The sequence below is a fragment of the Rhinolophus sinicus genome, linkage group LG10 (assembly GCF_036562045.2).
Source record: "Rhinolophus sinicus isolate RSC01 linkage group LG10, ASM3656204v1, whole genome shotgun sequence".
NCBI classification, from domain to species: domain Eukaryota; kingdom Metazoa; phylum Chordata; class Mammalia; order Chiroptera; family Rhinolophidae; genus Rhinolophus; species Rhinolophus sinicus.
The window spans coordinates 33531720-33553871 of NC_133759.1; the positions used below are offsets into that span (position 1 = coordinate 33531720).

Sequence of the window (22152 nt, forward strand, 5' to 3'; positions counted from 1 at the left end):
TTTTGATTATTGTTGCCCTGTAGTACAAGCTAAAGTCAGGGAGTGTGATACCTCCAGCATTGTTCTTTTTTCTTAAGATTGCTTTGGCTTCAGGGTCTTTTGTGGTTCCATACAAATCTAATGATTTTTTATTCTACTTCTTTAAAAAATTCCATTGGGATTTGGATAGGGATTGCACTATATCTGTATATTGCTTTGGGTAATACGGCCATTTTAACTAAGTTGATTCTTCCAATCCATGAGCACAGAATGTCTTTCCATTTCTTTGTGTCTTCTTCAGTTTCTTTTAAAAATGTCTTATAGTTTTCAGCATATAGGTCTTTCACATCCTTAGTTAAATTTATTTGTAGGTATTTTATTCTTTTTGTTGTAATTGCCAAAGGAATTTTTTTATTATTATTATTTCTTTTTCTTAGATTTCATTGTTAGTGTATAGGAATGCAATGGATTTTTGTACATTGATTGTGTAGCTGGCAACTTTACTGTATTTGTTTATTGTTTCTAATAGCTTTTTGGTGGAGTCTTTAGGGTTTTCTGTATATAGCATCAAGTCATCTGCAAAGAGTGACAAATTAACTTCTTCATTCCCAATTTGGATGCCTTTTATTTCTTTCTCTTGCCTGACTGCTCTGGCGAGGACTTCCAACACTATGTTGAAAAGCAGAGGTGATAGGGGACATCCCTGTCGTGTTCCTGAACGTAGAGCAAAGGGCTTCAGTTTTTCACCATTAATTATGATATTAGCTGAAGATTTGTCATATGGCCTTTACTATTGTCACGCAGGGTATCACGCGGTGTCTCTGCTCCCGCTTCCCACATAAGAACACAGGATATAGTGAGGCCAAACAGGAACACCCATGGAGCCATAGGTAGGGGAGTCATACCACTATAGTCTCACTGGAGGCTGGATTCACACAACATGTGACCTGCTGTCTGCTTTTCTGCCAACCGACCAACTCTCGTTAGCTGCAATCTGCCTCTCTACAATCCGCAATCCACACTCCACCGCTTGCTAGCTCAGCCACCATCTTCTTGCTAGCCCCCATTTTTCTGCTAACGTAGCCACGGCAGTTATATTAGTGGCCAATGGCTCACTGGTTACAGCTGACGGCCAACTAGCCACAGCTGATGGCCATCCAATCACAGTTGATGGCCATTTACTACCTGAGCCAGCACCTTTCCACGTGAGGCCGAGAGCCTGGAAACTGCACTCCTGGCTCTGTCCCCACAATTATGTTAAGCTATTTTCCTTCTATACCTATTTTATTCAGTGTTTTAATCATAAATGGATGTTGTATCTTGTCAAATGCTTTTTCTCCATCAATTGATATAATCATGATTTTTGTCCTGTGTTTTGTTTATGTGATGTATCACATCGATGGGTTTGCGGATGTTGAACCACCCTTGTGCCCCTGGGATGAACCCCACTTGTCATGATGAATAATATTTATAAATCATTGTTGCATTTGATTTGCTAGAATTTTGTTTAGAATTTTTGCATCTGTATTCATCAGAGATATTGGTCTGTAGTTTTCTTTTTGTGTTATCCTTATCAGGTTTTGGTATCAGGGTAATGTTGGCCTCATAAAATGAGTTAGGGAGTTTTGTCTCCAATTTTTTGAAAGAGTTTGACTAGGACAGGTATTATATCTTCTTTGAAAGTTTGGTAGAATTCACTAGTGAAGCCATATGGTCCTGGACTTTTGCTTTTGAGAAGGTTATTGATGACCGATTCAATTTCCTTCCTGTTAATAGGTCTATTTAGGGTTTCCAATTCTGCGTGATTCAGTCTAGGAAGGCTATATGTTTCCAAGAGCTTGTCTATTTCTTCTAGGTTATTGAATTTGGTGGCATATAGTCCTTCATAGTATTCTTGGATGATCTTTTGTATTTCTGTGGCATCCGTGATAACTTACCCTCTTTCATTTCTGATTTTGTTTATTAGTGTCTTTTCTCTTTTTATCTTAGTGAGCCTAGCCAAGGGTTTGTCAATTTCATTATTTTTTTTCAAAGAACCATCTCTTTGTCATGTTAATTTTTTCTATTGTCTTTTTGTTCTCTATTTCATTTAGTTCTGCTCTGATTTTTATTATTTCCTTTCTTCTGCTGACCTTGGGTTTCATTTGTTCTTCTTTTTCTAGTTCTTTAAGGTGTAACGTGAGGTTATTTATCTGGGGTTTTTCTTGTTTCTTGAGATAGGCCTGTAATGATATAAATTTCCCTCTTAAAACTGATTTTGCTGCATCCCCAAAATTTTGGTAGGATGTATTTTCATTCTCATTTGTTTCTATGCATCTTTTGATCTCTCCTCTTATTTCTTCTTTGACATAGTCATTCTTTAAAAGTATGTTGGTAATCACCACATATTTGTGTTTTTTTCCTGCTTTCTTTTTGCAGTTGATGTCCAATTTCAAAGCCTTGTGATCAGAGAATATGCTTGGTATGATTTCAATCTTCTTAAATTTGCTGAGGCTAGTTTTATATCCCAATATATGGTCTCTCCTTGAGAATGTTCCATGTACACAAGAAAAAAATGTATAGTCTGATGTTCTAGGATGAAGTGCTCAATAAATGTCAATTATGTCCATTTCATCTAATGTATCATTTAGGGCTGCTATTTTTTAATTTATTTTCTGTTTGGATGATCTATCCATACTGTCAATGATGTATTTAGGTCACTTACTATAATTGTGTTTTGGTCAATTTCTCCCTTTAGTTCTGTTAGTAGTTGCTTGGTATATTTCGGTTCTCCCTGATTGGGGGCATAAATATTGATGACTGTTACGTCTTCTTATTGTATAGTCTCCTTTATCATTATGAAATGTTCATCTTTGTCTCTTGTTACCTGTTTTATCCTGAAGTCTGTTTCATCTGATATCAGTATGGTTCCACGTGATTTTCTCTAGATACCATTTGCATGGAGTGTCAATTTCCACCCGTTTACTTTGAGTCCGTGTTTGTCCTTGTAGCTGAAATATGTCTCTTGGAGACAGCATATGGTTGGGTTTAGTTTTTTGATCCAATCTGCTACTCTGTGCCTTTTTATTGGTGAGTTCAGTCCATTTATATTTAGGGTGATTATTGTTATGTGAGGATTCCCTATCATTCTATCTTTGGTTTTCTGGTAAGACTGTGTCTCCATTGTTTCTTTGCCTTTTTGTTGTTGTCTATTATTTCTGTGTGGTGGTATTCTATTATTTTCCCCTCTGTTTCTTCTTTTATTATGTTATATATTCCAGTTCTGGATTTTTTTTGAGTGGTTACCATTAAGTTTATGTAAAAGAAAGTTTCATATTTAGAGTATTCCATTTTCTTCAGCATGCTTACTTTCTCCATTCCCATATTTCAGTTCAGGCCTTTACTCTCCCCCCTTTTATATTCTGGTTGTCACAAATTATCCCTATTTATGTTGGTCAAATAACCTCCTTCAGTATTTCTTGTAGTGCAGGTCGTGTGTTAGAAAATTCCCTCTGCTTCTGTATGTCTGGAAAGGTCTTTATTCCTCCTTCATATCTAAAGAATATCTTTGCTGGATATATTATTCTTGGCTCACAATTTCTTTCAATAGTTTGAATATTTGATTCCACTGCCTCCTGGCTTGTAGAGTTTCTACTGAAAAATCTGATGATAATCTAATGGGCTTTCCTTTGTAGGTTATCATCTTCTTTTCCCTGGCTGCCTTGAGGATTCTTTTTTTGTTAATTTTTTACAGCTTCAATACAATGTGCCTTGGAGAAGGTCTGTTTGGGTTGAGATAATTAGGTGTTCTATTTGCTTCTTGGATTTGAGGATCCAGTTCTATCCACAAGTTTGGGAAGTTCTCATCGACTATTTGTTTGAATAGCCTCTCTGTTCCCTTCTCTCTTTCTTCTCCTTCTGGTATGCTCATTATTCTCATATTGCTCTTTGTGATGGGGTCAGAAAGTTCTTGTAGAGTTCTGTCATTTCTTTTAAGTCTCAAGTCTCTTTCTTCTTCCATCCATGTCATTTCCAGATTTCTATCTTTGATGTCACTGATTCTTTCCTCCATCTGGTCAACTCTACTACCTAAGCTGGCTATTTCATTCTTCATGTCTTTTATTGAGTTCTTAATCTCCAGAAATTCTATTTGGTTCTTTTTTAAAATTTCAATCTCTTTGGTAAAATGTTCATTTTGTTCTTTGGCTGTGTTTCTGAGTTCATTAAACTGCCTGTCTGAGTTTTCCTGCATCTCGTTGAGTTTTTTCAGAACTGCAATCTTGAATTCTCTGTCATTTAAGTCACATATTTCCATATCTTTAAGTTCCTTTTCTGGAGACTTTTCACTTTCTTTCTGAGCTGTCTTGTTGCCTTGGTTATTTATGGCAATTACTGATTTATTATTTCTCTTCCTAGACATCTACAGGAGTGGGTTCTGCAACAGGTTAACAGAAAGAGGTCTTTCTTTTGTTTTCCAGTAGGTATTGGTAAATGTTTTATTTTCTCTCTGACTGTAGCCTTTTATTCTCTCTCACACTGTAGTGTTATATTTTCTCTGCACTATTCCGGCTTCTCACACAATGGGGGGATTCCCTGGAAGGCAGGCTTCTCCTCTGTGAACAGTTCGTGTGGGTCATAGGGCACCACTTCCGTGGGGGGATGTGGAGAGCTTCTTAAGTTCCAAAGCTTTTTCAGATTCAGAGCCTGTGTGTCTCTGCAGCTCTGTTTACTCCTTTAGATGATTTCAGTAGTGGGTCTCTTCGTCCTGCCTGTCTGCTGCGCAGGGAGTCCTTTGTGGAGTTATAGTTGTTCAATTTGTTATAAATTCCAGGGGAGATTTCAAGAGGCTCACCTCACGCTGCCATTTTTATGATGTCATCCACAATGTATAAAGCGTACACATTTTAAGAGATGTTATCTATGTATTACTTTTCAAAGTTGAATTGAATTACAGTAGCAATGTGTAGTATGACGTTTGCTCAAAAGATGGCATTAATCAGATGAATGCTAGCGTTATTCATTGTATTACAATTTTAATACAGTTTTTTCCTTTCTTAAAATGTGTATACATTTTTTTGGCACCCTCTGTATACGGTGATGGAAGGCGAGCTGATGGGGTGGTGAGCACACAATGTGATATACAGATAATGTGTTATAGAAATGTATACTTGAAACCTATGTTGTCACCCCAATAAATTTAATTTTTTTAAAAAGCCCTATTTTGGAATAGCTAGTAGGCTAATTATACACTTCATTATTGTTATCAAAAAAATATTAACCACAATCATTCTGGGACAGGCAAAGGGGTTCTCAGTTATAGTCGATACCAAAAGGCCAATGGCCTCATGTAAAGCTATTCCCAGAACAGACTAGGTGAAAGGAGCTGGCCCACCCTGATTCCCCCTGGCTATTCAGCCTTTCAAGATGAGGGCCCCATTTTAACTTCAAAATATTTCTGGTCCCCTCTGTGAGAAGAGCTTTTGTTCTGCCCTGTGACCTTCTGAAACAGTGAGGTAGAGCTGTCTCTAACCTCTGACAGAGGTCCTTGGGACCCTCAACCCAGGCCTGTCTTCCCAAGAGAGTGACCAACTATCCCAGTTTGCCTGGCACTGAGGGAGTTCCCAGTGTGTGGAACTTCCAGAATTAAAACCAGAAAAGTCAAGGGCAAACCGGGACAAATTGCTCAACCTACTCCCTGATCATTCAGTGCTTTCCTAGCTGCCTCCCCAGTTCAGATCCATGAGGACAGAGAGGGGCAGTGTGGTCCTGGCAAGAACAAATCAATAATCATGATTCCTTCCACATGGTGATTCACCTGCTCCAGACTCTGTGCCAAGAGCTTTTCATGCATTATCTCATCTCACACTATCCACAAATGCTTTCCCCATGAGTCCCAGAGAGGTGAAGTGAGTTCTCCAGGGTCACCCAGCCAGTAGATGGAGAGGCAGGGGACACAGGTCTACCTGACATCAAATCTCACGTTTCACCCAGGAGCAACATGAATATTAACCAATTATTCTACACTGACATACACCACTTGTCAGTTTGCTTGATGGGACGGCCTGGTGGCTCAGGCGGTTGTAGCTCCGTGCTCCTAACTCTGAAGGCTGACAGTTCGATTCCCACATGGGCCAGTGGGCTCTCAACCACAAGGTGGCTGGCTCAATTCCTCGAGTCCCACTAGGGATGGTGGGCTCCGCCCCCTGCAACTAAGATTGAACATGGTACCTTGAGCTGAGCTGCCGCTGAGCTCCCGGATGGCTCAGTTGGTTGGAGCGCGTCCTCTCAACGACAAGGTTGCCTGATCGACTCCAGCAAGGGATGGTGGGCTGTGCCCCCTGCAACTAGCAACAGCAACTGGACCTGGAGCTGAGCTGCACCCTCCACCACTAAGACTGAAAAGGCAACAACTTGACGCTGAACGACACCCTTCACAACTAAGATTGAAAGGACAACAACTTGACTTGGAAAAAAGTCCTGGAAGTACACACTGTTCCCCAAATAAAGTCCTGTTGCCCCTCCCTAATAAAATCTTAAAAAAAAAAAAAAAAAAAGTTTTTCTTGAGAAACCCTAAAATGTTTTTACAAAAGTTTCTACTCTCTCAAAATCAAACTCTAAAGTATTTAAGTATCATAAGTCTAAATTGCCCTAAATATATACAATCTGATATATTTACATATAAAATAAAACTATCAGATCACTCTTTAAAATATATGCAGCGACGAGAATACAAAATAGCACAAACCCCACGGAGGGGAATATGGTAATATCTAGCAAGATTACGTAAGTGTTTATGCCTTTACTCAGCAAACTTACTTCTAGGTATCTATCCCCAAGATACTAGCAAAAAGTACAAAATGACGTATCACAAGTGTTCACTGAGGCACTGTTTATAATAGCAAAAGACTGGAAATCCACATTTTCAACAATCAGGGACTGGTTTAATAAACAACAGTATGTCAATATTATGGAGTGCTATGTACCGATAAAGAAGAATAAGGAGAATTTCTATATACATTCCTGGAATAATCTATAGGGTTCATAATATAAAATGAAAAAAGGCAAGGTACAGAATCATGTATATAATGTACTATCTTTTATATAAGGACTTGGGGAATATAAATGTTTATATTCATATTTGCCTATATTTTAAAACAAAAGCAGTAAGAGTTGAAGAGAAAATGAAAATGGTTTCCTATATAGGGAGGGAGTGTAAAGGATTTAGGGGAAGAGAATGGAAGCTGAATTTCTCTGAATTTACGTTATAGCTTTGACTTTGAATCATGTAGCTTCAGAATAATTTTACAGAATAATTACACAAAATTAAGTCAGAAGAAAATGCACACACACAAAAAAAATAAAACACAAAATAAAACAAAAGAGCCTAACTGGGGATCAAGTTGGCAGCTTAACCATACAGAGAATGATTAAAGTGACTTTAAAATACAGTGATCTGGCTGAATTTCCAAGGAAGACATATGCGTATGCTAAACAAACTGCAAAGAAATCTTAAATTGATTACTTCGGTAATCATAGTGTGGTAATAATATTAGTAATATTATTTTGAAACTATTATATATTAGAATAAATAAATAATTATGTTAGTCTTAATAGGAATCAAAATTTTCAGCATAAAAGAGATACAAATACAAAATTTAAAGAGTCAACTTCTGTAATCTTAAAGTTTAATATATTAATATTGACTCCTAATTTACTTTTATATTTTAAAACAAAACAAATACCTATGTCCTAGTTCTGTCTGAAAAAACAGAATTAATGACCCATCCAGTAGCACCAAGCACTCCTAGCACCCAGATTAAGTTCTTTAAATACCATCCCTCAATAAAGGGCTTCTTGCAGAAATGTCTGGAGGGCTTCAGCAGGAAATTTACAAGGTGAGCCTGCAATAGCTTGTGGAACTAGAAAGCAAGGGCACCGCCTGAGACTAGCGGGGTCATGTCAAAAGATGACAGGCGTCGAATCCCAGTGGCCAGAGATGGGACAATTTGAGCATCCAAAAAAATAATAATCACTGCAACGAAATGAAATATATCAAATATATTAAAAATAATTGAGTCCACACATAATACAAAAATAAAAACTGTGTTGGATTCAGGCCATTCCCCTATGCACCCTTCCATGTTCTTGCTGGGTATGCAAAGCATGCAAGGCCCTGACCATTCTTTACCCAGGCCCTTTATCAGGGTTACCTTAGCAGAGAGCAAGGTTGGGGGATGAGTAATTTCTCCCTCCAAGACAAAGGTGATGCCTCATTCCCCATGTCAGTATTTCTCCACTCTGCTGCAGCCCTACTGAATGGGCAGCACCCACCATGTCACCCAGGGGGCTTGGGTGACAAGGGGAACTGATTCAGACATGAACCTCATGCTGCTTGCTGTGACATGAGTAAAGATCCCTTGTCTCTGACCCAGGTGTCACACGATATCCATGAAATTGTGGCAGGCTAACTTGGTGGCTCTTAGTAAGCCAAGATCCCAGACACACCCATCTCACTGGTCGCCTTGGGCAGTTATTAGGACACCAGCTCATTATTTTGAAAATCAGTAAAAAACAACCATTTATTGCAATTCCTGTACAAATTGTACAAGGTCTGACAATTAAGTTTGCGAACTTGTTGCAATGATGCTGCTAACATTTTTTTGATATCAAAGGGATTATTCATCATGAATTTGTACCAACTGGACAGACAGTTAACCAAGTTTACTATTTGGAAGTGCTGAAAACGCTGTGTGAAAAAGTTAGACGACTTGAACTTTTCGCCAGCAATTCATGGCTCTTGCATCACAACAATGCACTAACTCACATGGCACTGTCTGTGAGGGAGTTTTTAGCCAGTAAACAAACAACTGTATTGGGACACCCTCCCTACTCACTTGATCTGGCTCCCAATGATTTCTTTCTTTACACGAAGATAAAGGAAATATTGAAAGGAAGACATTTTGATGACATTCAGGACATCAAGGGTAATACGACGACAGCTCTGATGGCCATTCCAGGAAAAGAGTTCCAAAATTGCTTTGAAAGGTGGACTAGGTACTGGCATCAGTGCATAGCATCCCAAGGGGAGTACTTCGAAGGTGACCATAGTGATATTCAGCAATGAGGTATGTAGCACTTTTTCTAGGATGAGTTCGCAAACTTAATTGTCCGACCTCGCATTTCAGAGCAACTCAATAGTTGATGTAGGCAAAGTTCTTCATAGAAGTTCAATAAATTCAGAATAAATTCGGAAAGGGTGGATAGAATTTGAAAATCACCGTTTTGTACACCCTAATATGATAATGAATCTGGGTAATGTTCATTAATGGCTGTTTCAAAACCACCTAGCTAGAATGTGGACGGAAACACTGCAATCATCACGCTATAAGGAATATCTCACAAAAACAGAGACAACAGACATTACCTGACTTCTGTTGTGACAAAATAAGAACTAAATCACACCATTATGAAATATTCTTATAGAAAATTACCCGTGAATATGATTAAACCTCTGCATCTAACTACCGTTCATAGGGAAGACGGGGAAGAGAGAAACAGGCTAGTGGTACCAAGAGGGCACAATCAACAAAGTCCAGAATATGGAGAAGTTTATAGGACAGATGACTTGGTTTCTTCAGTAAAGAAATGACCAGAAAAACAGAGAGAGAAGCAGAACTGCTCGATATGACAGGAGACTTAAGAGACATGTGACCCAAATGCAATCAATGTGTGAACTTTGGGTCCTGATTTAAACAAACCATTTGTGAAAAGCCATTAATGAGGCCACTGGGGAATTTAAACATGATGGGATAGTTGGAGATATTAAGGAATAATTGCCAACTTTTAGGTATTATAATAGCATGTGGTTGTTTTTGAAGAAAGAGACTGAAGTATTCACAGACGAAATGATACAAGTCTGGATTTTGCTTTAAAATAATCCAGTGGCCAGAGTCAGGGGAAGGAGTGGGAGTGGGATTTGGAGCTGGAACAAGATCCGTCATATGTTAATAATTATTAAAGCTGGTCTGGTCACACGGGGGGTTATTTTACTATTTTCCTTACTTCTGTGATTGAAATTTTCCATAGTAAAAAAGCATTTTTAAGCAAAATGGTACTATTCCTGAGCTTCTTAAATAATGCAACTAATGAAATACAAATACATAATAATTCTGTGCTTGACAGAATTAGAACAGCACATTGAATCTGAGGAATTAATCCTATTGAAACAAAGCCGATTTGCTAAAGGTTGTGGGCATTCCATTCTAAAGGGCACTTGGAAACATTTTGTCCCACGCACATACGTAAGTAGATGTCTGCTTTTAATTTACTTTCTGGAAATTATTAGCATAAAGAGAAGGTAAAAATACTGTCAATTACGTGAAAGACATCAGATTTTTGGATACCAAAAAGGAGTAGATATACTTGAGAAGATTGGGGCCCACTGGCCTGGGGGTAAGCAGGAGTGTGCCCTCGATGCTGTCCCAGCTTCCTCTACCCCAGCTTCCCACCCCTCCCTGAATCCACTAGGCACCTCACATTGCCTCTCAGCCTGCACCATAACCCCATTAGGCCGTCCTGGGCCCAGCTTGCTCATATTGGTCCTCCCCTCTTCTCTCCGTTTGCCCATCTTTCTCCTGTGTCTGGGCCTGCAGCCCCGGGTATGTGACATAGTGTGGGAAAGGGGCAGACTCCTGGCCCTGCTGTAAATGTGCCCACATAAAAGGGGCCCCAGTCCTCCCATATCACAGGGAAGGGCCTTGACCTTTGGCCCCCTTCTCCCCCTAGGTTCTCCCCTCCGTCCTCACTTTTCCTCCTCTGAGTCTCCAGATAGGCCTTCCTTTGCCACTCTTATCTAGAAAGGCAGCCTCCTGCATGTTTTGCATCAGGTCCTGCAACATGCTGGCCTCCTGGGCAAGTGGGCCAGGCTGGAACCACACGAGCACCCCCAGTCCTTTGCAGGCTGCCGCCCTTGATGGCAGAAGAATGAGGAGGTTCACATGGAATGGGAGGGGACAGCATGGAGAGTCAGCACAGCACGTGGCAGAAGGAAAAAGATGGGCTTAGATGTCCCCCAAGAGGGTACACTCAGCAAGTACTGAAAGAAGTGAAAGGTGAATTTAGATGGTCAGCAGATGGTCAGAGATGGTCAGTGTGTCGGGGCAGGGGGCGCAGGGAGGAAGAGATCCCGGGTGAGGAGGAGAAACAGTTGGGGGAAGGGAACCAGTCAGGTGCTGCTTCATTCGTTCTGAAAACAGATGCTGTGACAGACCCAGGCTGAGCAGCAGTGCCTGAGACCAGGTCCTGCTGTGGAAGGCTCCCTACTTAGATGCTCCAGACCTTGATGCCTGAGGAACCACCATCAGAGTACAGGCCTGGGGACCGCTATCAGGGCTCAGAGCCTGGAGCACCATTACCAGAGCTCAGGGCTCCTCAGGGCTGGTCCCAAGAGCTCCATGGCTTGCCGGAAGATAACCTGTCAGTGTTCCGGTGTTTCCAAACCTTCTCAAAAACAGGGCCATAGACCCTGCTCCCCTCACTCAAGCTCCTGTCCAGGGAAGTCTGGCTGGCAGTTCCGGGGAGAAGGAACAAAGGGCCTCCCAGGACCCTGGCCTACGGCAGGCAGCTAGGCCGGCATGCCCCTGCGGAGATGAGGAGCCAGCAAGGAGGAAATTCCCCTGATGAAGGACTGAGTGATAAAGCTGCCAGAGTTCTGTCCTGGAGAAGCTCTGATGCCCCTGCCCCTCTCAGCGGCCCCTCCCCCACCCCAAGGTGGCAGCATGGGGCAGGATGAGGTCTGGAAGAGCACCGGTCTCTAAGAAGGAGCCCCTGTGAGTCTAGCTCTCCCACTGCCTCTCACTTAGAGGTACTTAAAACCCCCCACCCACATACACACTCCTAGCATATCTCTGACACCCTCTCTGCCTCCACTTCTGGTTTCTCTAGACCACAGTGGGGACGTAGGCCAGGAGTCATATCCGAGAATGGGCTGGACAATATCAGGAACATTTGGTCAGTCTGGCAAATGTACACGTCCGCATCCCACGCTGGCCCAGCTGGAGCTGCCTCCTCCCACCTGCCCCACTGCCACCTGCACACACGCTGCCACAGCCACTCAGCTGTCTGTCATCCATGAGGGTGCGTCACTTGCATCTCCCCACCCATCATCAGTCCCTTGACTCAGGAGTAGCACAGGGCCTGTCACAAAGGCGTGAGTAACAGAAGATGAATGAATAGAGGAAGAAGGGAATGAATGAGGCCTGTCACTTTGGGACTCCTCCAGGAAGTGCACTGCTCATTTGGCCGTTGGCTCTGCGGCTGCAGAAGGAGGTGGTACTGGGCCAAGTCCAGAGGACTGCTAAGCCAGATTTCCAAGGAAAAGTTCAAAGCACCAAAATTTCTCAGTCCTACAGGGAGAGGCTAGCCAGGGACTGGAATTGGCTTTCCCAGGACATGCTCAGCCCCTGTCCGGATATGTGGAGGCAGGGCCTCAGATACCCCGTGGCTGTCCACATGGCCCAGCCAGCCAGTGTGGGAGTCCACTGGGCAGAGGCACCATGGCTGAAGTCCCTACACCACTGGGCTTCAGTTCAGAGCCTCCTGCTTAAGGGAGTAAGCCTGAGCTCAGGGTAGATGTCAGAAGGAATTTGCACCATCCAAACCAGGGCTCCTCACCCTGAGCTGCAAATCAGGATCCCCTGGGGCAGGGGAGATTTTTAACTATGGTGATATTCCTGTCCCACCCCGGATCAGTTGAATCAGAATCCCTGGGGTGAGACCCAGGTCAGGGGATTACAATGTACAACCGGGACAGAGAACCCCTGGTCCAATAATGGGTCCCCCGCCACCTCCCTAATTTCTCCTGACCTGAAAAGTGAAAAAGTGGTGTGAAGGTGTAAACCTCTGGCCACCAGACAACCTGGCCACCTATTTAAACTTTACAGTCATCCCTCCTGGACCATGCATTACAGTGTCCTGCAAGACAAAACACAGATTCCTTAGCCTGTCACATGGCAGAGTGCCCAATGTCCGGAGGACAATCCTGAGTGGTGCAACGTTTGTTCTGTGGCACCTGGGTCCCCTGCTCCGATGGTGTCAGAGAAAGGTAGAGAGGGCGGACGCAGAGAGGAACAGCCTGCAGGGTAAAAATGTGGACTTGGGGTCAGTTTGCTTTCAAATCAGACACTGTGACCTGGGAAGAATAACCTCTGAGCCTCCTTATCTTCTACAAAATAAAGCCGGAAGTTCTGGCTGCCTCAGAGAGCTGAGGTGAGGGATATAATAAAGAGCCCCTGACTTTGCCAGGCACCCAGGAAGGGCTTGAAACAAGGAAACTCATTAGCATTAATGTGGGCCTTAGTGTATTATCAGAAGCAAGGGGACCGTCTTTGGGGAGGGGGCTTTCGATCAGTCGGGCTGTCTCCCCTGTGACTGGCCAACGGGTGCAGGTTCCTGCTAGGTAGGTAGTGAGGGGCGCGGGGTGCACCCTATGCTTGTCATGGGAACTGCCCTGCCCAAGACTCCCCCGGAGGCTGAGTAAGAAGTCTGCCTAAGTGAGGGAAGTTTGGGGCAGTTACAGAACTCACTGAGTCACAGCCCTGACTTCTGTGACACTCTGATGCTTGGAGGCTGCGAGGGAGACACCACAAATGTCACTGTCCTCATGCTCAGGAGTTTAGAGGACACGAAGGGGGATCCTGAGTTCTATGGGATGGGCTCACAATTTGAAGGTTGACAGATCTGTGTGCAAATCCAGCCTTGGCCTCTTCCTGGCTGCATGGCTGGAACAAAAGGGAGCCCCTCTGAGCCTCAGTTTGTTCATCTCTAAAATGGAAGCAATGGCACCAATCTATAGAGCAGTGCTGCAGACAACAAAGGATCGCTCACATAAGGGGCCTGGCACAGCACGAGGCAACAATGGATGCTCAGGGCTCATCAGGACCTTTTTCCTTTCTACTGTGCAGGGAATGAGGGAGCCACAACTCTGGGCCAAGCTCCCAGCCAATGCTGCTGACTCACACAGGATGGCCAGGTGACATCAATGCAGGTGTGGTAAGAAGTGGGTGACAGTACTCAGCTTATCAGAACTGTTAGAAAGGAAATCCTATGAATTTCCATCCCTAAAGAAATCAGTGAAGACTGGTATGACTATTATTCCTGAGAAACTGGGTTGTGGCCTTCCTCAGAAGCCTTCCCTGATTGCCTGCTACACCCCCAGAGCTGAGTGGGAGCCCCCCTCCCAGTTCTTGGTGCTCCAATCCGTGCCCCACTGGCCATTTGCGTGTCTGTCTCCCCACTAAACGATGAGCTGTGAGGGCAGGGCTGTCTCACTCATCACTGTGTCCCTGGCACCCAGCACAAGAGTTCTTCTCGTGCAGCCTCTGCGCCCCAAACATGGAGTGAGAACATTCAAACATCAGGCTAGACCCTGTCTCACAGATGTCACAAGTAGACACCTTTCTCCCTCCAAAGCAAAGGAAGCTGCAGCTGGATTACTCTGACCCTAGGGCCATCTAGATACGATGCTCTCAAGAAATCAGTGAACTTGGCTGCCGGCCAGGCTGACTTCTCTGGGGTCTCCCCAGCTTCCCCAATTTGCTGGTCAGACTTTTGAGAAGGGGTTTGTGCCCATGCCCCCTTGAGACTGCCCCGTGTACAGTGGCAAGACCGTTATCTCATGGTGGGAACGAGAGTTTGGGTTGGGCAGGAACACACTTCCTGGAGGGCAGGGCAGCCCCACAGTGGGACGGGGCAGCTACTTGTACCTGCCCCCAACAACTCACATAACTTCCGGCTGAGCTACACCACTTCCTGTATAGGGAGTGTCTGTGCAGTGAGGTGGGGGCTTCCATGGAGCCTCCTCAGCCTGGATTCATGCTATTGTAAGGTCTTTGACTTTTACTCTGAATGAAATGGAACCACTGGAGGGTTTTAAACTGGACAGTGATGTGCTGTGACTTACCTTTCACCAGGACCCATCTGGCTGCCAGTGTGGAGGACAGATTGAAGGGGGGCAGGACTGGAAGTGTGAGACCACTTAGGGGGCTACGCGATGCTGACATTCAGTGTACAGTTCCCGTGAGCCAAGGCTTAATCCTCACCAAAACAAACAAGCAAAGAAACCGTGAAGTAGGTGTAATTGTCATCACTCTCTTTTTATGGATCGGAAAATTGAGTCAAAAAGGTTAGTTAACTGTCCAAGTGCACATTGCCAGTAACTGGTAAAGTCAAGATTTGAACACAGGCATTCTGGCTCTAGCGTCCGCACATTTACCAGCTCGCTAAAGAGCGTGCATAAGAGGGTCTCTGACTCCAGATGTATTTCTAAGGAAGAATATGATCTAATAACAACATGACATGGGAGACCCAGAAAGAAACCAATAATGAGTCTAAGATGTATTTCTCACCACTTCTATTCAACAGAATACTGGCGGTACAAGCCTGGGCAACAAGGCAAGAAAAAGAAGCAAAAGGATAAAGATTAGAAAGGAAGAGGTAAAATTGTCTTTATTGGCAGACAACATGCTCATATATGTTGAAAATCCTAAGGAATCTACCCAAAAACAGTTACTTGAAGCAATAAGAGAATTTAGAGAGGTTACAGGATACAAGGTCAATACCTATCTAAAAATCTGTTTTATTTCTATATACCAGAAATAATTAGAAAATGAAATTTAAAAAAACCAATAGTATCAAGAAATATGTAATAAGATAAACTTAACAAAGTATGTACAAGTCCTATTCACTAAAAATTAAAAGCATTAAGATAAGCTAAGGAAACAAAAAGACACACCCTGTTCATGTTTGAAGACCCTATATTGTTAAGATGCCAATCCCCCCCCCCCCCCCCAATAGGAACTATAGATACGAGACTATCCCGATCAAAATTCCAGCAGGCTTTTCTTACAGGAGATGATGATGGAAGGAGAGACATCCCCCAGAGACACATGCTCAGGAAGGCACAGGAGCAGTATGGCTGCTCCGATAGCCCTGGTTGGAGTCCCTCTGCCACTCACAGCTCTCCTCACTTCTTAAACCAATCTTTCTATGAAAGAAGGAATGCTGATAGGGCGACTTCAGGGGTTGAGATGAGGCCCAGGCGAGATCATTTGCCTGAGCACGTCCCAGGCCTCAGTCCACACTAGGTGCTATTATGTTAGCTCCGCTGGCCCCCTCTCTGCTCTGGACGAGACCTGAGGGAGTGCACACATGTCCCTGGCTCCTGCCTTCCTGTCCTGCTCTTTCTAACATTCTCGGGCCATGGAAGGTGAGGGCAGCTGTCAGCCCCCTGGTGAAGGTGTGGTCAGGGATGGGGGATGCCTGCCTGGAGCATCTGGGGGCCAGGCTGGCTGGGCTGACAGGCTCCTGATGTAATCTCCCCTGCTATTCTTCTCACAGCATGTCTGAGAGAGCCTTCAGATGGGACTGGATAACGAACAGGACTTCCTCTTTAGGGACTGTTTGTCCCAACATTGGAGGGCCCTCTGATCGCAGGCGCCCCAGACCTCTGTCCCTTGCCCTGTAACACCACAAGGATGATTTGTTGGTCTGCAGAGTAAACAGTGGGGCAGTGAATGACAGTGGGGTGTGCTCCTCATCTAGGCCGCGTTCCAGGAAGCGGGAGAAGGTAGAGGTCCCGGACGCATGTGGACACTTTCTATTTAGGCCAGGTTTTCCATTTATCATAGGAATACACGAAGTTCCCTTCTTAAATAATTGCACTTAAGTTTTCTTTTTATTAGGTGTTCAGTTGGTTTTTAAAGAAGAGTGTTAAGCAAATAATGAAACCAAGTATATGCAAATATAGCAAAAACCACAGATAACACCTAAATAACTGAAATTTAGAGAGCACGGATAGACCAACTCCACATCTGCCAGATTAAGGAACAGAGGCCTCCTGAAGGCGCCCAAAAGTCTTAATAGCAAAATAGGCAAACCCAGAGGCACCCTGGAGCCCGGATCCAGGGAGGAAGTAGGCAAAGAGGGCACAGGAGGCAGTGCTGAGCTGATCAGGGTTGTAGGAGAAACTCAGACCCAGCCGGACACTGCCAATTTCAGGGCTCCTTCTAAGACCCCAAGAGCATTTCCCAGGGCTATGGAAACCTGACTCTTGGTACCCTCCACCCCACTCCCCTGCTATTCTCTAATAAGCATGCTTTAGCCACAAAAGAAAAAGGCACTCACCCTCCTGTTTCTCTCTCTTTAGTCACCAAATCTGGCATTGCCGAGCTGAACCTAAGGCTGGCAGGAACAGAGAGAGGAGTTACTTGTGCTACATGCCAGTAACCCACCCTTCACCTGGCATCAGGGCCCTTGTGTCGGTGTGCTAAAACCAACGGGAAAACACTTGTGTCCCCAGCTCCAGGCCAGACCCCAAAGACGCCTGCTTCCTGAGCCCCCTGATACCCCTTTGAGGCAGGCCTGTGACAATCCTTCAGAGGTGAGGAAACTGTCTCAAATGTTCAACACTTATACAAAGTGCAAGTAGGTCAGTGGTAGAGCAGGAACTGAACCCTGTGCTAAGGTTAAAGACTGCCCCCTTCAGCCTCCTCCCATTGCGTCTGAGAGCCCTGAGTTGAGTGCAACCACGGCCATGCCCTGTGAGATGTCAGCCACACTCCCCAGCTCTCACTGCTTCTCCTAGGGCTAATGGAGCTTGCTGGAGAGTTTGCTGCACCTGCCCACCCAAGGGCTACGAATAAGGACACTGAGGCTTAGAACGCTGAAGGGATTAGTCCAGGGTCGCATATCTGTGAGACCTGGGATTCAAAGCCAGGAAGGAAAGCTTTCCCCCAATCTCCAAAGTCCCTAGGAGGAGGGGGACCCTTCCTCAAAGGAAGCAATGACAGGCTGGACAGAGAAGCAACGCCCCCTTGGAGGTACCCACCCTCTGCTGCCTGAGTGTCCGAGGCCCAACACCCTGCGGGACCACTCCAGGTCAATCCCATTTTTCTGGGCTTACCTTCTGAAGGATCTCAAGTCTTGGGGGGGAAAAAGCATCCCCAGGAAGGGCATGTCAAAGATAGTAAGACCTCCCAAACCACTGCATGGTCCACCTAGGGAGAAAGTCATTTCCATAAGATGCAAAGGGTCAGCTTGGGGTCACCTTGGCCTGGGTTTGTTTGACCTCCAGCTGAGACATTCACCCACTGTGTGTCCATAGCCACGTTAATTGACCTCTCTTTGCCAATCTTCCTATCTATAATATTGGGATAATAATGTCAAATTCAGAGGGTAGCTACAAAACATGAAACACCTGTAGCAGAGCTCCTGGCACATAGTATGTGCTCAATAAATCAACAGTAATATCAGTCATTGTAGTAGGTTCATCATTCAACTTTTTTGCTTTTACAGCTTCCTGATCATACACCTTTATTCAGTCCTAAACTGTCCTAGCAGCTGCCTCCGAACAATGGTTTTTCTTTTTGGCTCTATATCTTTGCTTATGCTTTACCTTTTCCTGGAACACCACCCCCTTCTGTTTCTGTGTGCCCAGATTTTATCCATCCTTCATGACACAACTCTTTGCAGATCTTCCTTAGGGAAGAAACTATGCTGGAATGAAGCAGGCATTAGTCAGGCAGGGTATGAGAGACCAAGAACCAGGACTTGAAGCTCTGGAGGAATCTGGGACCTGGGGATAAGGGTACCTGCTAAACTACCTTCGACTTATCACCTGCCCATCGGCCTACCTCCCACCCACCCAGCCACCTACATCACACCCACCCATCTGCCTGCTCACACACCTCTATTACTCAGGATACACTCTCTGCTCTAATAGGGCCAATCTCATCTGTCCATTGTTCTTTTTTTCCTCTTTTTTTGCCTTCTTTTCGATCAATTTAGAATTTTTTATCTCCTCCTTTGTTTACTGATAAGTGATATTAATAACTCTATGCTGTTTTGGTTGTTGCTTTAGAATTTATAGCATACATATATTTGTCACAGTCTGCTTTTAAGTGATGTCATACCACATTATTTTTGAAAGATATTTTCACTAAATAAAAGATTCTAGGGTGACAATTCTTATCTTTCAGTACTTTAAAGATGTTGTGAGACTATTTCTGGTTTACATTATTCCAACAAGAACTCTATGCCTTTTTCCCCTCAGCATCTTTTAAGGTTTTCTCATTATCTCTTGCTTTGAGCAATTTTATTATAAAGTACTTTGGTGTAGTTTTCTTCATGTTTCTATGCATGGGGTTCATTGAGTTTCTTAAATATCTGGGTTTACAGTTTTTATGCAATTTAGAAAATATGTGGCCATTTGTTCTTCAAACATTTGAAAAAAAAAAAGAAAAAAGAACTATATGATCCAGGAATCTCACTTCTGGGTATACATCCAAAGGGAATAAAAACAGGATCTTGAAGAGGTATCTGCACTCCCATGTTCACTGAGCGTTATTCACAATAGCCAAGGGATGGTAACAACCTGAGTGTCTGTCAGCAGATGAGTGGATAAAGAAGATGGGATATCTTCATTTGTGTGTGTGCGTGCGTGCATATGTGTGTGTTTGTAATTACAACAGAATATTATTCAGCCACGAGAAGGAAGGATACCCTGTCATTTGCAACAATGTAGATGGGCCTTGAAGGCATTGTCCTAAGTGAAATACATCAGACAGAGAAAAACAAATACTATATGATCTTGCTTATATGTGGAATCTAAAAAAGCCAAACTTATAGAAACAGAGTAGTATGATGGTTACCAGAGGCTGGGGGTGGGCGGAAGGGGAAGATATTTGTTGAAGGGCACAGACTTTTAGTTTTAAGATGAATAAGTTCTAGGGATTTAATCAGCATGGTGATTATTGTTAATGAAACTGTATTACATACTTGAAAGTTGCTAAGAGAGTAGATCTTAAATGTTCTAACCACTAAAAAAAAGGCAATTATGTGAGGTGATGAAGTTGTTAGCTAACATTATAGTGCTCATCATCTCGTAGTACATAAGTATCAAATCAACACATTGAAAACCTTAAACTTACACAATGTTATATGTCAACTATATCTCAATAAACCTGAGAAAAAGTTTTTTCACCTCTCTCTCCTCTCCTCTCCTTCAGGAACTCCAGATACATGTATTTTAGGATGCTGGAAGTTGTCCCACAGCCCACTGATGCTTTCTTTGTAGTAGTTCTCCTCTTTTTGTTTCATTTTGGATAGTTTCTATTGCTCTGTCTTCAAATTCATGAATCTTCTCTTCCACCATATCTAATCTGCCTTTTGTAACCTCCAGTGTTTTTTATATTTGTTTTTTTTTATTTGTTTGTTTACTATTAGTTTCAGGTGAACAAAACAATGTAATAGAGACCACCTCAGGGATGATGTAGATGCCTGCTCACTGCACTGTACACCTGAAGCTGAAGCTGAACAATAATGAATGTCAACTACAATTTTACACACACACACACACACACATATATATATATATATATATATATATATATATATATATATATATATATATACAAGAAGTGGAGTACAGCATTAGGAATAGAGACAGTGGAAATGTAATTGCTGTGTTCAATGTCAGAGGGGTAGTAGATGGGGAAGGGGAGTTATCACTGTGTGAGGGACGTAAATGATAAATATCTAACTATTACGTTGTTTTGTACACTGAAACTAATAATAAATAAATAAATAATAAATAAAAGAAAGAAAAAGGTTGTATTGTACTTTTAAAAACATTAAAAATTCAATCGACTTTCAAAAAAACAACAATATAATAGTTAGACATTTACACCCCTCACAAAGTGATAACCCCCTCCCCCAATCTACTACCCCTCTGACATCGTATATAGCTGTTACAGTTCCACTGATTCTATTCCTTATGCTGTACTCTACATCCTGTGACTATATATATATGTATATATAAATTATTGTTGACATTATTATTCAGCTTTTGTTTTTTAAACCTCATACATGGTAGTTTTCAAGTCTGTAAGTTCAATTTGGATATTCTTTATATTTTCTGCCTGTACTTAACATGTTCAATTTTTCATCTATCTTCTTGAACCTACAGATCATAGTTCTACTAGCTGTGTTAATGTCCCACCCTACTGATTCTATCATCTATGTAATTTCGGGGTCAGTTTCTATTGATTGATTTTTCTCTTCATCATGGATCATGTCTTTTTGCTTCTTTGCATGCCCAACAATCTTTGAGTGTATGCCAGACATTTTGAATTTTACCTTGGGTCCTTGATGTTTTTGTATTCCTATAAATGTTCAACTCTTGTTATGAGGCATGAGTATGTTCCTTGGAACCAAGTAATTGGTTCTTAATTCTTTCAGATTGTGGAAACAAGTAAATAGTTAGTTCTTTCAGATCTTGTTTTTAAGCTTTATTAGATAGGATCAGAGTAGTGTTTAGTCTGGGGCTAATTTTTCCCCACTACTGAGGCAATCTCTTCTTTATAGTCTACCTGATACCCTATGAATTATAAAATTTTCCTATCTGGATTGTGAGAACAGGCATTATGTCTGTCCCTGTGTGAACCACAAGCATTTTTTCCTCTGATACTTTAGGTGATACTTTCCCCTGCCTTGTGAGATTTCTTCATTCACATGCATGGCTAGTACTCAGCTGAATACTCCAGGAAACTTCTGTAGATTTCTAAAGTTCTCTCTGCACATCGCCTGCTCTCTGATACTCTGCCCTGCAAACTCAAGCCACTTTGGCCTCCCAGCTCCATCTTCTCAACTTGAGGAGATTGCTAAGCTTTCCCTGGCATTAAGCTGGGGCCATCACAAGATTCATGTCATGTATTTCTCATCTTTCAAGAATCACTGTTCTTCATTGCCTAATAGCCAGTGTCTTAATGACACTGTTTCAGGTATTTGTCCAGTTTTTTTGTTATTCCTGGGGTAGAAGTAATTCTGGTCTATTAATCCATCTTGGTCAGAATCGGATGCTGCAAATGTTTGCCTTTTGATGTTGTAAGTTTAAAATGTCTATTAGTGATCCAAGTGGAGATGTAGATCCCATAATTGTATGAGTCAAAGGCTTGGTGGAAAGCCAGCATTTTCAGTCCATCCTGCCTATTTCCTTGGAACTTGCTGAAAACACCTTGGCTGCTGACAAATAAGAGAACATCCCAGGATGTTCTCTGCGTGAAGGAATGTGGGGTTCAGCCTCCCACTGTACCACCATTCCACTCTGATGATTGCTTTAAGTCTTAAATAGTCAAAAC

At 42.9% G+C, this 22152-nt stretch overlaps 1 long non-coding RNA gene across 3 annotated transcripts in view; it reads right to left on the bottom strand.

The window, feature by feature from the left end:
- LOC109456170 (uncharacterized) overlaps positions 1-22152 on the bottom strand; it is a 72825-nt gene that overhangs the window by 21118 nt on the left and 29555 nt on the right. For all 3 annotated transcript variants that reach the window (XR_012489661.1, XR_012489660.1, XR_012489662.1), the window contains exons 4-5: positions 17919-18012; positions 17141-17197 (exon numbers count right to left, since the gene is read on the bottom strand). This is a non-coding gene — a long non-coding RNA (uncharacterized LOC109456170). The remainder of the gene's footprint in view (positions 1-17140; positions 17198-17918; positions 18013-22152) is intronic.